We start from the raw sequence: 10,889 nt of genomic DNA, 5'->3' as shown, positions 1-10,889 counted from the left end.
ACTATTAAAAATTGAACCATTGTTTAAGTTAGGAATTAGGATAATAATATTGTAGAACCTTCATCATATGTGGTCATTTATTTGATACAAATGATTTATGTCAAAATCTTCCATGGTTACCATCAACTGACAGGTGTTATATCAAATTCTTCCTGGAATCTTTACAAAAGTCTTATATCAAATTTCATATAATAGTAAACTAAGTAAGACATGAGATTGATAAATTCAGTTGACAGGTGTTAAAAATTGTTCAGCCGCAACTTCTTTGGCACTTTGAAAAGAATTTTGTTTTGCTTTTACATAATCATCAAAGTTGCCTTTCCAAGTGGTCTCAACTCTCAAGTGAAGTAAAAATTATTTATTGGAAGTCAAGTTTGCATGCCTAGCGGACAGGGATCCCTGAAGTAGCAATACATTATTAAACTTTAAACAGCATAATATCTCCTATGTCACCAGATTCTATGGAGTGTATAATTTTCAATTAGGCAGTGTTTGATTTGCAGAAATAATAGAATGTTATAAGAACCAAGTGTATATAATGATATAGTAATTATCAATGTTTTTTTATTGTTCCAACTAAATGTTTTCATTTTATTATTTCAAGCAGATGATTATGCAAGTATGCCTGATACATCTTTGGGTGCAAGAAGATCATCAGGAGCCAATAACATTTAAGATTTTTGTTATATATTTTGTTTTTAAAGTGTCATATGTGACTACTTTTAGTTTTTTGAGATTTTATGGTGTATTTGAATTTATAATGAAGGATGAATTATAACTCTTTCTAATTATGTTACACTGTTTGCAAAGAAATTTTATTATTGTTAAGAACATTTGTATTTAGTATTTTTGTTTGGTTACCCACAGATATCCTCGCACTGGAGGCAATCTTGTCCGAGTCAGGAACATCCACAGGTACGTGGGGCTAACTCTCCCGGTGAGCATTTTTTCCCTCCATAAGACTTGAACCCGAAACCTTACTTAAGGGAAATCAAACATGTACCACTTGAACCAACGTCCATTGATATTTGTATTTAGTATTGTATATTTAAATAATAATTATAAATTAATAAGATTAAATTTATGAAAATTAGGCAATTAAATTGATGTTGAAAACTTCTAGAAACATATAATAGTTATATCTTCTAGCATATCTCTATATGTTATTTCGAGTTGTAGATGTTAAAAATTTCCACAATTAACCTTCTGAAGCGGAGGTTTAAAGTCTTCGCGCTAAACAATACAAAGACCTCCTCTCGTGAAGGTTAAAAACCTCCCACAAATAAACTATTATAAATGTACAAATATTAGAAGTTTTCTAAAAGGGAATGGAGTATCTCCTGGTAGAAGGAGATAAATTATCTCCTCATGCCAGTGAAATCATGACATGTGTCATGTTTCATCATTTTCTATAAAAATATTTTTAAAAATAAACAAAATACCACACATGTCAGAGGAGATAAGTTATCTCCTGATATGAGAAGATACATTATTCTCTTTCTAAAATCTCCAGAAAACGCTTCTAGCAGTCTAACTGTGGAGGTTTTTAAAACCTCTGCTAGTTACATTGTGGAGGTTAAAAACATCCACTAATCGCATAAAAAACCTCCACTAAATACAAAATATGATGTAGTTACATAATCAATATAAAAATGTTTTTTAAGATTTTAAAATTTGTCCATCATTTAATATGTTAATTGTGATGGATAAATGTGTTAACCCTTAACAAAATTTACCTAAGTTGTACGAAAAAAAGTTAATTTCACCTATATGTAGCTTGTTGTTCAGAAAATTAGCTCATATTTGCATTGATTACAACACGTTCAGAAAAAGATAAGCATCTTTAGAGAAACTATGTGTACAATATAGGAAGCTATGTATGGAATGTAACTTTATATTTTGCATTTACAAAATCACCCTTGTCAGTGTCATATAATCCAGTAGAAAGAGAAATGTTATTTTGCATTATTGTGACTTTTTGTTGAAAATGATGTCTTTTTGTTTGTTTTTGTTCCTGTTTTTCGCGCTCCCTGTCTATAAATTAAAATCCCCACCACCTTCGTTTTCCATTCATTCACTTTGTTCTCCTTCACCCTCTCATTTTTGTGTTCATTCTATTTCTTTAGGTACTCTTTCACTTTGCTATTTTTCATCTTTTGTTTCAATATATCAATTTTTTTCTTCATTCGTTTTTTAATTTTGTTATGTTGTGTTGTTATTCTGTACAAGGTTCTTTTATGGTATTCTTTCTTTGTCATTTTTTGGTGTTTTTTTTGTTTAACACTACTATCTATCTTTCTGTCTGAAAGATTTGATTTATTCGCACAATCATTATGCATTAAAACCACTGGATTAGAGTCTCTCACATGATCTATGCTCCCTTTTGCTAGTAAATTTTTTTGGAGGGAAGGCTTGCGAATCTTTTTATAAGTATCTCTCATCATGGTAGATTTTGTCTTCCCATTCTGGTCTAAAAACTAACTCACAAACAAACATCAACAAATTTTCATTTTATCTTGATGTTGTCTAGTTGTGTTATGTTGTCATAATTTAGTTTCAATTCATTTTACTTAGAAACTGCTATTTTTACTCTTTGCTAGAGTGCTAAGTTAACAAGAAAAATTATAGTTAGAATTAAATAGAATTAAGCATCACCTTTCTTGTCTACTCTAGCTAAGAACAAGGATCATATTTGTTGGTTTCTCATTATAAAAGTTATATTCTAGACTAAATCAATTTGCTATATTATAGTTTTTAAATTCAAGCTTGGGCATTTTATTTATAGTTTTTAATGAAAGAAACTATTTAAAATGTTACTATAATTTTGTTATGGATGTTGCTAAAAGAGCAGCATCTTTACATTATTCTCCTGCACTGTTTGAGGTAGAAATTGATCTTAGTTGTGATCAAAGCTAGGTGATATACAATTAGTATTCTTTTCACTAGGTAGTTAATGAGGTTGAGGTCGTGTAATCTAATTAAAATTTTATCTTCTAGAAGTTTATAATTTCGCAACATTTATTTGTTTTATTGATTTTTATTTATTTGACTTTGGTTATGATCCTTATCCTTATTATATTGTATTGAATTCTTAACTTGTTTTTGTTGTTGCAGCTGTTGAATTCTTTGGGTGAGAATCTTCTGAAGGAATGGCTACTGGTCACTTGACTTGTTCTCACTCTTTCAAGGAGAGGCTTGATGAAGCTCTCGCTGGTGAGAGGAATGAAATTTCAACCCTTTTATCAAGGTATAATAAATGCTATATTAATTTTATTGTTGTTGATAAAAATTTAAAAGTGTAGTACTAACATGTTAAAGCAACACTAAAAATATCAAAATCTTTATGGTAATGCTAAAAGGATTGAAGCCAAGGGTAAAGGAATCCTACATCATCATCAAGTCATTGATGAGCTTGAAGAAATTCCCAAAGAGAATAGGGAAAAACTAATTGATGGGATCTTTGGAGAAGTTTTGAGATCTACCTAAGTAATATTCTTTTTTCACAACTTTTATTATTCTAGCTATAATTTATGGTTTTGTTCAATTTTTCTTATTTCATTGGATTTTATGGTGTAGGAAGTTATAGTATTGCCACCATTTGTATCTTTGGCTGGTCGTCCAAGGCCTGGTGTTTGGAGTATTTGCATGTTGATGTGCACACAATTGTTATTGATGAGTTGTGTGTTGCTGAGTATCTCAAGTTCAAGGAGGATCTTGTTGAGGGAAGGTAAGGATTGATTTTGATGATGTGTCCAGTGTTGAGTTTATTTTGTACTTTTGTCCCATATTATGTTAAGACTTAAGGCAAAAGTTAATACATCACTCTCATTATTGTTGTCATGTAGTTCTAATAGTAATTTTGTGCTTGAGTTGGACTTTGAACCATTTAATACAACATTTCTAAGATCAACTTTGAACAAGTCAATTGGTAATGGTGTAGAGTTCCTCAACCACCACCTTTCCTCCAAGCTCTTCCATGACAGGGAGAGCATAAAGCCACTGTTGAAATTCCTCAGGCTTCATAGCTACAAGGGAAAAGTATTCTTTCTTCACATTTTCTCCCCATAACATTAAGCACAATTAGTGCTTAATTAATATACGTCAAGATCGAATAGTGTCTAATATACTTAAAAAATACATTATAATAAGATAAGAGTTATTTCATTATGAGGCATATTATTTCGAAGATATATAATTATAATGCAACAGTTGAATCAACAAAAAATGTTATTAAGTAGTATAATAATGTCAAATTTTACACCACTATAAGTTGAACCTCATACATAATTACCACAATTTTCCAACTGTACTATGTGGAAGGAGAAATAAGGGTAGTGAAAAATTAAGAAGTTGCTTGTGAAAGGAGAAATAAGGGTAATGAGAAATTAAGAAGTTGCTTGTGAATATCCAAATTAGCTTTCATTTATATTGGTAGTCATGAATTCAACCATCATTTGCTACTTCCAATATTTGTCCCAATTTGCTTTATAAGGTATATTCTTCTATTGTTTAATGAGTTGAATATCCAATGGTACTTCCACATCTATGTTTGAACCATGTCTGCTAACCAAATATGGAATGCAAATTTATAAATATGCAGTATGTATATAAAAGATTGTATGCGTTTTGACCAAGTTGGGGATGTTATTCATTCCTTTACTTTTAGTTTTAACTGTGTTTTTATGTGTATGATATGATTTTACTGAATGTAAAGCTTTTTTCTTGCAGACTCTAATGCTGAATGACAAAATTCGAAACCTGAATTCTCTCCAACATGTTCTAAAAAAAGTTGAAGAGTATCTCGTCACACTTACTCCTGAAACACCCTACTCAGAATTTGATGTCAAACTCCAGGATATTGGTTTGGAGAGAGGGTGGGGTGACACCGCCGAGAGCGTCCTTGAGATAATTCAACTTCTCTTGAATCTTCTTGACACACCTGACCCATATACCCTTGAGAAATTCCTTGGAAGAATCCCTATGGTTTTCAATGTTGTTATTCTTTCTCCACACAATTACTTTGCCCAAGATAATGTCTTGGGATACCCTGATACCGGAGGCCATGTCAGTTGAGAAAACTTGCTACATTTGTAAATTTTACCAACTCTTATACTATTTTACCTATCAAGTTTGAATGACATGTTTTCCTTGATTTTCTATTCCAGGTTGTTTACATCTTAGATCAAGTTCGTGCTTTAGATAATGAGATGCTCAACCGAATCAAGAAACAAGGCTTGAATATCAAACCTCGTATTCTCATTGTGTGTCAGATCACATAAGAATTCAAAGGGAAACCATAAACACTTATGTATAATGTATGGATATTTGTCTAACTATCGTCTTTCGTCGTTGTTAAATGCAGATCACTCGTCTTCTACCTGATGCAATAGGAACTACTTGTGGCGAACGTATTGAGGAGGTATATGATACATAACATTGCCAGATTCTTCGAATTCCATTCAGAACAGAGAATGGAATTGTTCGCAAATGGATCTCAAGATTTGATGTCTGACCCTACCTAGAGACTTTTAGTGAGGTCAATTTCTTAACTCAATTGGCCAACACAATTCAACCATTATGATGTTTTCCCTTGAATTGGACATTAATCCTACTATTTTTTCTCCTCTTTAGGATGTTGCTCATGAACTTACCAAAGAGTTGCAAGGAAAGCCTAATCTAATCGTTGGAAACTATATTGATGGAAATTGTTGCCTCTTTGTTAGCACATAAATTAGGTGTAACTCAGGTTGGTCTACATGAACACTTAATATCTAGTTAAAAAATTTATTACCATTTGTTGACTATACTTAATTTGGAACCAAGAACCCTAAGCTTTTCCCTATGTTTTATCACTTATTTGCAGTGTACCATTGCTCATGCACTTGAGAAGACAAAATATCCCAAATCTGACATTTATTGGGAAAAATTAGAGGATAAATATCACTTCTCCTGCCAATTTATCGCAGATCTTTTTGCAATGAACCACACAGACTTTATTATCACCAGTACCTTCTAAGAGATTGCTGGAAGGTGATAATTACATATTCTTTATTCACTAAATTTGTTCTTAATATTATTGTATAGTTTTTATTCATTGATTTGCATACTAAAATTCTAGTATTCCTATTTACTTCAACAGCAAGGATACTATTGGACAGTATGAGAGTCACACTACCTTCACCCTTCCTAGACTCTACCGTGTTGTTCACGGTATTGATGTCTTTGATCCAAAGTTCAACATTGTCTCTCCAGGAGCCGACATGAGCATTTACTTCCCCTACATTGAAACCAAGCGTAGGTTGACAAGCTTCCACCCAGAGATTGAAGAGCTTCTTTACAGCTCAGTAGAGAATGAATGATGAGCACATGTTAGTTTCTCTTTTTATCATTTATGCACAACTCCCCCCCCTATATTGTCATAATAAAAACATTGAGTTAACGTTTACATAAGTTCTTAAAATAATATGATATCTCCAAATAAGTCTTTTAACCATTTTTGTTGTAAAATGATGTCTCGTAAATATTTAAGGTATTACTACCACTTTACTCTTACACTTTAATAAGGACTTAATTGGCGACTTAAAACATAACCTATCTGGCACCATAATCTTTCGAGAACTGAATTGAGAATTTACTCAATAGAAATATATGTCTAATGTAATGTAATATTGCCAGTGTAACATATGTGTATTAAAGGACCAAAGCAAGCTAATTATCTTCACCATGGCAACGTTAGACCGTGTAAAGAACATTACAGGACTTGTTGAGTGGTATGGCAAGAATGCACGCCTTCGTGAGCTTGTGAACCTTGTAGTTATTGCTGGAGACAGGAGGAAGGAATCCAAGGACTTGGAAGAGAAAGCTGAAATGAAGAAGATGTATGGTCTTGTTGAGACCTACAAGTTGAATGACCAATTCAGATGGATTTCGTCTCAGATGAATAAGGTGAGGAATGGTGAGCTCTATCGTGTGATTTGTGACATAAAAGGCGCTTTTGTGCAGCCTGCTGTTTATGAAGCTTTTGGTTTGACTGTTATCGAGGCCATGACTTGTGGATTGCCTACATTTTCTACCTTCAATGGTGGTCCCACTGAGATCATTGTTCACGGAAAATTTGGATACCATATTGACCCCTACAATGGTGATCATGTTGCTGATCTCCTTATTGACTTCTTTGAGAAGAGTAAGGCTGATCCTTCTCACTGGGACAAAATCTCTCAAGGTGGTCTCAAGCGTATTCATGAGAAGTAAAAAAAATTGTATTAAACTATCATCACCCTATTTTATCTAAAATCTTATAACGAAATATGATTAAAAATAGAACAATTTGATTCACTAAGGTAGAACTATTTTGTCTGCTTGTCAAATGATAACTATACTTGAATAAATTATTAAAACAATATTTCTTCTAGAGGTGTGATTGAACTTTCTCTTAATTTCCTAGGTTCCAAAGGTATACATGGCAAATTTACTCAAACATTACCTTCAGATGTTCTATGCACTCAAGTACCACAAATTTGTATATTTATCTTTTCTCATTACCCTTTTATTGGTTTCATTTATTTACTTATGATTTAAATTTGTTTGTTTTTCCAAAATACCCTAACATACACATAAAGAAACACAAAATAAGGTTACACTTTTCTAAAAGCAAAATTCATCTATATAGAAAACCTTCATAATATTTTAAAACTATTAAAGGAGTATCCAATTTAAACAATAATTATTATAATAAGTAATAATCATAATAATGACACTAATAACAATAAATTTGAAGACTTGCACTAAAGAAGAAGACGATAACTTTGATTTGATTGAGACTGGCACAAGAGTATTACAAATGTAATCCTTAAAAATTATATCGCATCAAGTTGTAGTTCCACAATTGTACAATGGTAATTTTGGAGTGTAGTGCAGATTTTGAAATAAGGTGTATAGTGAGGTATTTGAGTGATGAGATTTTGTACGGTCAGGTGAAGTGAATAAATAAGAAGTGAAATTGCTATACATGGATTAAAGAGGCAATACATGGTAGGGATTGTTGATACATTGAATAAGACGAAGAGGAATGAGATGGAGAGAGAATTGAAAGATTGAGAAAGGCATAGAGGCTAGGTTATTAACCAATTAATGAGGCAACATGGTTTACATTTAGTGAAGAGAGAAAAGGGTTTGATGGATCATAGAGGTGGAGATAGTTGGGAAAAAGAATAAAATATGATACAGAGAATGGATGATAATATTAATAATATATAAATATTAAATAATATGGTAAGTATTGTGTAACCCAAGATAAAAGGGTATCAATTTAGATAAAAATAAATTTATAAACAAGTTCATAATAACATTATCTTGAATAACTAACAAATAATTTCTAGATAGTTATAAAAAAAATAAAAAAATTATATATGTTGTTACCAAAAGAGATAGCAACCTAAACTTACCATTCCGAACATATGATATATTTATATAATATATATTAATAGTTACATAGTATTGGAAGATATATATTATAAAGTTTAGGCAACAGGAAGAATGTTGCTATAGGTGGAATATATATATATATCTATATCTATACTATTAATAAAGGGAAAACACAAAATAACCACTCATCATGGTGTAATTTGTGTTTTCCTATTTTACCCTCAATATCTTTTTATTTCTACCAAAAAACCATATAATATTATTTTCTTATTTTATCCTTATTATCTTCTTATTTTAAAAGTGTATTTAAAAAATTGAATATTAGACCAATTGAATAAATTCAACCGTAAATTTAGCGCAAAAAATTATATTTGAATTTATAAATACATTACAAACGATAGGAAAGCGGGTTGACAGACACGACAGTGCATGTCAACACGCTAGTACTATATAAAGTCAAAACATCTTATAACTACCTACTTGTATAATTTATTTTGCCTGTTTTACCCTTCTAATTAACTATTACTATAATGTTTTCTCACATAATAAAAGAAATATTAATGGATGTTAGAGTAAGTTACATGCACAAAAAATATCAAATTACCATTGTAATTTTTAATGTAAGTTTTAGTAATATTACAATTCATTATCATATTTTTCTATTACATAAATTATAATATTATCTATACTCAATAAAATGTAATATAATTCTCTAAAATGGAATATATAAAAATTAAATATTTAATATTAGAAAATAAGAATGTGGGTCGACAGGTACGAAGTGGCCGTCGACACGCTAATGGAAAAGTATAGAACCTCATATCGTATCTATATTTATACTATATATCTATCTATATATTTATATTTATCTATATTTCTATACTATATATAAAACCAAAACATATTATAACTACTTACGTGACATAATTTCCACTTACCTATTTTGCCCAAATAATTAATAATTATTACAATATAAATGGAGGTTAGAGGAAGTTACATCCAATAAATATATCAAACAATCAATGTGTTTTTTAATAATATCACAATTCATTTTTAGATTTTTTATCAAAAAATTATAATATCATGTAGAAAAAAAGTGATATAATTCTCTAAATATATAAAAATTAAATATTCAATACTAAAAAGCAAAAATGCGGGTCGACAGACACGAAGTGACTGTCGACACGCTAGTTATATATTATATATCTATCTATACTATATATAAAGCCAAAACTTGAAATAACTTCCCTCATGATGTATTTTTCACTTCCTGTTTTGCCTTTAACATTATTTAATTTTTACAAAAAAACCATATAATCCTAAGCCGCCACCACCAATACATTAATTAACCACAAATCTCACCTTAAATTAAACATTATCATAAATGCACAAAATAATATAATATAAAGTACATCGAACACAACAAATACATTCTAATTCTAAAAAATGAAATATATAAAAATTGAATATGTAATATCATGCAATATTCACTGGCAGACACGAAGTACCTGTACACACTAGTATATATAAAGCCAAAACTTGAAATAACTTCCCTCATGGTGTAATTTTTATTTCCTATACTGCCCTTAACATTATTTAATTTTTACAAAAAAACTATATAATCCTAAGCAACCACCACCAATACATTAATTAACCACATATCTTACCTTAAATTAAATATTATCATAAACATAAAAAATATAATATAAAGTACATTGAACACAACAAATACATTTTAATTCAAAAAAATGAAACATATAAAAATTGATTATGTAGTATCACACAATATTCGCCGGCAGGCACGAAGTACCTGTACACACTAGTTATTAATAAAGACAAAACAAGTAATAATCACCATCATGATATAATTTTATATTCCAAATTTATCCTTTTGTATTATTAATAACTACTATAAACTTCCACATTAATCTTTTAAACATTATCTTATTTCTATCTTCTCTCTTACTCAACTCAAGAAGAACACATAAAATGTTAAATTCACATAACAACTCTATAATGATTATTAGAGACACAAAATGAGAAATTAACATAAGTTTTATATATATCATATCAACTATTATATGTTATTTTCTTAAAGTTTCATCTCTATTGACTTTATATCAGTGTTATAAAACTCGGCTCGAACCGGCTGGTCAGACCGGTTCAACCGTGAACCGGTCTTCTAACCGGTCTGAGTCTCTCATCTAACCGGTTTTGTGTCAAAATTGGTTTAACTCAGTTAGTTTAAGCGTAAAACTGATGATTTGGATGATCGGACCGGTTGGACCGGCCGAGTCAATCAAAATTAAAAAAATAACCAAATTGATGAGGTGAAAAAGTCAAATATTTTTAATTTATATGTAATTATCTTTGTCACTTGTTATCTTACGTTATAACGAAATCTTTGTTGTTTAATTAAATTTTAAATTTATTGTACATTTTTGTTGTAGTTAAAGCGTAGTTTA

The 10,889-nt window shown here is 30.3% G+C and overlaps 2 pseudogenes; both read left to right on the top strand.

Moving 5' to 3' along the window:
* The first annotated feature begins 3,122 nt into the window (after positions 1-3,122).
* LOC109339214 lies at positions 3,123-5,073 on the top strand (annotated as a pseudogene).
* A 558-nt stretch (positions 5,074-5,631) lies between these two features.
* LOC109339213 lies at positions 5,632-7,982 on the top strand (annotated as a pseudogene).
* The last annotated feature ends 2,907 nt before the right edge of the window (positions 7,983-10,889 follow it).

Source organism: Lupinus angustifolius, unplaced genomic scaffold, assembly GCF_001865875.1.
Source record: "Lupinus angustifolius cultivar Tanjil unplaced genomic scaffold, LupAngTanjil_v1.0 Scaffold_61_1, whole genome shotgun sequence".
Taxonomy (NCBI): domain Eukaryota; kingdom Viridiplantae; phylum Streptophyta; class Magnoliopsida; order Fabales; family Fabaceae; genus Lupinus; species Lupinus angustifolius.
Note: the sequence above shows the minus strand (reverse complement) of the source record. Positions and strands in the feature narration are given on the sequence as shown.